Genomic DNA, 5467 nt, shown 5'->3' with positions numbered 1-5467 from the left:
CAAAGCTAGGTTTCCAAGTTTTTCTATTTTTTTGAATTTATACTGCCCTCTAAACTGACTGGTCAAAACATCAGTCTATACCTCAATGGGGCATTGTAAATTTATTTTTTTACAAATTTTCTTTCATAGCCATGTTTGGAACATGTAGGTCACCATGTAAAAGAAAATTTGGGTGATTTGAAGGTGGTGGAAAAACTGACCTTTGTTCAAAAACTGGCTTAAGTTAGACCAAATGGTCCCTCCGGAATGCGGTGATTTTTTCGACCACCTCCAAATCACCTAAACATTTGCACACATGACCTCTTGCGCAAACAAAGCTAGGTTTCAAAAGTTTTATATTTTTTAAATGTTTTTGAATTTATACTGCCCTCTAGACTGAGTGGTCAAAACATCGGTCTATACCTCAAGGGGGCATTGTAAAAAAATTCCAAATTTTCTTTGATAGCAATGTTTGGCACATGTAGGTCACCATGTAAAAAAATTGGGTCATTTGGAGGTGGTGGAAAAATGACCTTTGTTCAAAAACTGACCAAATGGTCCCTCCGGAATGCGGTGATTTTTTCGTCGACCTCCAAATCACCTCAACTTTTGCGCACATGACCTCTTGCACAAACAAAGCTAGGTTTCCAAGGTTTTACATTGTTTTAAATTTTTTTGAATTTATACTGCCCTCTAGACTGACTGGTCAAAACATCGGTCTATACCTCAAGGGGCATTGTAAAAAAAATACAAAATTTCTTTGATAGCCATGCTTGGCACATGTAGGTCACCATGTAAAACAATATTTGGGTGATTTGGAGGTGGTGGAAAAAATGACCTTTGTTCAAAAACGGGCTTGGTCCCTCCGGAATGTGGTGATTTTTTCGACCACCTCCAAATCACTTCAACTTTTGCACACATGACCTCTTGCACAAACAAAGCTAGGTTTCCAAGGTTTTATATTTTTTTTATTTTTTTATTTATACTGCCCTCTAAACTGACTGGTCAAAACATCAGTCTATACCTCAATGGGGCATTGTAAATTTATTTTTTTACAAATTTTCTTTCATAGCCATGTTTGGCACATGTAGGTCACCATGTAAAAGAAAATTTGGGTGATTTGGAGGTGGTGATAAAAAATGACCTTTATTCAAAAACTGGCTTAAGTTAGACCAAATGGTCCCTCTGGAATGCGGTGATTTTTCAACCACCTCCAAAGCACCTCAACTTTTGCACACATGACGTCTTGCACAAACAAAGCTAGGTTTCCAAGGTTCTATATTTTTTAATTTTTTTTGAATTTATACTGCCCTCTAGACTGACTGGTCAAAACTTTGGTCTATACCTCAAGGGGGCATTGTAAAAAAATAACCAATTTTTTTTTATAGCCATGTTTGGAACATGTAGGTCACCATGTTAAAGAAAATTTGGGTGATTTGGAGGTGGTGAAAAAAATGACCTTTGTTAAAAAGCTGGCTTTAAGTTAGACCAAATGGTCCCTTCGGAATGCGGTGATTTTTTCGACCACCTCTAAATCACCTCAAAATTTGCACACATTATCTCCTACTCAAACATAGATAGGTTTCCATGACTACACAAATTTCTGATTTTTTTTAATTTTTTATGCCCTGCCCAATGCCGGTTCGAAACACGCGGGGCCACTATAAATTGTATAAAAGGAAATCTTTCATATTACAAAAAATCACCTTGCATTTATTGAATAAACATGACACAACTAATTAGGATAATACTCCTTCATATTACAAAAAATCATTATACCTTAATTCAAATGTTGTTTTTTGCACACACGCACACACACCATCTTTAACTACTTTTATTATTATTATTTGATGAAATGATGGAATATGTGCTCTATCATTGGAATATTTGATCATACGGTGGAGTATTTTCTATGTTTGCTAACTCAAATGATGGAAAGATGTCATATGTGTGGTTGAACAATTTTCCACCTACTTCACAAAACACCATTAATTAACTTAACCCAAAGTTCGACATTTGGTAGGATTTGCTTATGGGCACATCATGTTGCACATGGCCACAACATGGGAATTAATTGCACCATTGTCATGGCATGTTGCACAGGGCCACATCATGGGAAGTGTTTGCAGCATGTCTGATCAGTGAAGCAACACTGAAGCAGCATGTCTGATCATTGCAGCAGGTAGATTCAGAAAATGAACACTCTAACAAATCATACGTCACAACATCTAAATCTAAGGAACCATAATGGCAAATTTAAGAGACACAAATATAGATAGCAATATAGATTACTACCATAGATCTCATCATCCACACAACACACTTGCTGATGCAGACACCTCCAAGTTCAGACCACCACGAAGTTCAGATTACACTACTACACTGTCAGGACCCCGATTCTATGCCACACCGATCTAGCATGTAACACCTCATATCACTTTGCGGCCTCACGCACGGTATTCCCACGGGTATCACCTTACCTTGCCCGGGACTATTTGTGCCTTTTGGCAAACGTATATGATAGTGTCTCTAGCATCCATATGACAAAGAATCAGGGCTGACATGGCTAGTCGTGAACCCAAAGTGGCACTAACTTACAAGCAACGAATGTTTCCATCAACAGCGAGTGAATCCCAAGTCGTAGCAAGCTACAAGGACTATGAGGATCACCACGTGACATTTCCCCGAAGGGACAGACACAGGAACAAAGGAGCACACATGCCGGCCAGCCTAAGTGTTCCGGAGCAGTAGCAAGCTACGATGGCTCAGTGGAAGCACCGGGAGACATTTCCCGGTAAGAGAGGCTACCAAGGATAAACAAGTAGATAGTCAGATTCCACACATACCAATCATTTCAATAACATACACACAATAAGCTCGATATGTGCAAACACAACATGGCATCACAACATGACTCTACAACTGAAGTACTTTATTTAAATGCTCCAGAGAGCCATACATATCATTCACACAGACAGGGGCTACATGACCCAGCATTCAAGTCATCCAGACATACAAGCCATAAGCAGAAGCAACATGTCTGAGTACAGACATCTAGAAAATAAAAGAGGCTTGAGGAAGCCTAGCTATCCTACAAGGGTCCACCATGTGCTCAGAATCACCACCTGGGCCTCAGGCTACTCGTCGATATCAAGGTCTACGTAGAACCCATCAGAAGGGGTTGCAGCATCTTCTGTAAAACATAAATTAAGCAAACATGAGCACAAAGGTACTTAGCAAGACTTACATTAGAACCTACATACATGCACATTATCAAGAAGGGTTGGTGGGGTTATTGCAGCAAGCCAGCTTTGACTCTTGGCTAAACTATCTTACGAGACACCAACTTGTAATTGTTTTGCGCACTCAAGTCCACTACACACCACATCAATACACTACCGGGGATCCACCTTCGTCTTCCTATGGAAGGGCCATCCTCGGCACTCACACTTATCTTGAGGATTTTAGTAGTTTCCATTTACTTGTCTATGAACTGTATAGGCAACCAAGTAGTCCTTTACCGCAGACACGGCTATTAGAATAGATGATGTTAACCCTGTGTGACAGCCTAACTTTTGGCCCTTTCTTTTTCTTTTGTTTTTCCGAGGTTTTTGCCTGAGGTTTTCTTTTCGTGGCTTTGTGGTCTGGAAACTGAAGAAGATGCCTTATTCTTTGCTTCCAGAGTGGCTTGTCATTCCCAAATCTTTCCCTAGACCCTGTCATTTGCATCCTAGCCCAAATCCCAATATTCTTTTTATTGGGAATATTCCTTTTCTATTAAAGGAATAACTCAGATTGCCCTAGGTTGTGAAGCAACCGATATATCCATCACTCCAAAAATTCCCAAATAATTCTCATAAATTGTTTGGGTCATATCTTGATCAAATATGGCAAAACTTTTCATTTCCATGTTCAAAAATAATTCCCCAATGTTCCTTTTCCTATTCTGCCCTTAATGGCACTTTGTGAAGGAAGTGTCATTTATATTTCTCCTATTGACTCCCAACCTTTTTGGGCATGTTTATATGTCCAAATAATTACCCCATGCACAAGTTCAAATTTATTGGCCTAGCCAATCTTCCTCAGTGATTTTTCAAAGTTTCTATCAAACAGAAGGCTTTGTGAAGGAAGTACTAGCTAGGAGTACCCAAATGAGTTTAACTTTTGCACACTCCTTAATGTGCTCATATTAATCTCCTCCACGCATTTGCAGACCCATCCAATTATCTCTGTGAGAACAGGAGCAAATCTTTGTTTCTGGCAATATTTTCATGTTGTGAAGCAAGTGTATTTTATATTGCTTCAAAAATCCTGATAAACTACTAGATCATTCTTATACCGATAAAACATCTCTCCACCCATTTTGGCATCATTTCATTGACCCATTTGATCACCATAATTATTCCAAGTTTCTGGTCAGCAGAGATGTTTGTGAACAAGTGCCATTTTGGCTTGGCCAATTGGTATGAGACTTTTTGAGCAGCTTCATATGACCAAATGATAAAGCTTTGCCCAATTTGAGCTCAAGTTTACACTCCATGTGAGTGCATCTTGCGGATCTTCATTTCTGGATCAAGTATGCTGTTGTGAAGCGACTGCAATAAAACTTGATCCTTTTACCCTCAAAACCCCCAGGATCATAGTCCCTCCATAGATAAACACCCCAGACAACCTATTTGGCTTCAAGTAACTCCCTGTTGATCACATTGAGCTGATAAAGTTTACTGCGGTAAACTTCATAGCTCACTAACTATTTAAGCGTAGACGTTTTCACCTAGTTACCACCATGGTTACAACTTACCCGGGAGGGACTAACCCCCAAACATGGTTTGGCATCACTTGTGGCACTGTGTGCACTAGTTGTAACGCCCCGGGTTCGATGCGCCAGGTGTCTGCCAGTTATTCGCCGTCGTTTCTATGTCATTTGCTCGCGTGTTGCATTTTATCATGTCATCATGTGCATCGGTTTTTGCATACGTGTTCATCTCATGCATCTGAGCATTTTCCCCGTTGTCCGTTTTGCAATCCGGCACTTCTATGTCCTCCGGCGTCCCCCTTTTGTCTCTCGTTGTGAGCGGGTGTTAAACTTTCTCGGAATGGCCCGAGGTTTGTCAAGCGGCCTTGGTATAGCACCGGTAGACCGCCTGTCAAGTTTCGTGCCATTTGGAGGTCGTTTGATACTCCAACGGTTAACCGGCTAACCGCAAAGGCCTCTTTTGTGTGCACCCAACACCCCTTCCAAAGTGGCCCAAAACCCAGCAAACTCCCCTCCATGCTCTCGTTTGTTCGATCACGATCGCGTGGCTGAAAACCGCTCCTCATTTGGACTCTCCTAGCTCCCTTTACCTATAAATATGTGTGCCTTCCCCGAAATTCGCAGATGAAACCCTAGCCTTCTTCCTCTCGCACCGCCGGACATTTCCCCGCCGCCGACGGACATGTCCGCCCGTCCCCGCGTCGCCGCCCGCAGCCTATCCGGAGCCGCCAC

General features: G+C 41.2%; 1 pseudogene; it reads left to right on the top strand.

Moving 5' to 3' along the window:
* LOC119321205 overlaps nt 1-5467 on the top strand; it is a 95356-nt pseudogene that overhangs the window by 45959 nt on the left and 43930 nt on the right.

The sequence above is a fragment of the Triticum dicoccoides genome, chromosome 6B (genome assembly GCF_002162155.2).
Source record: "Triticum dicoccoides isolate Atlit2015 ecotype Zavitan chromosome 6B, WEW_v2.0, whole genome shotgun sequence".
NCBI lineage: Eukaryota > Viridiplantae > Streptophyta > Magnoliopsida > Poales > Poaceae > Triticum > Triticum dicoccoides.
Note: the sequence above shows the minus strand (reverse complement) of the source record. Positions and strands in the feature narration are given on the sequence as shown.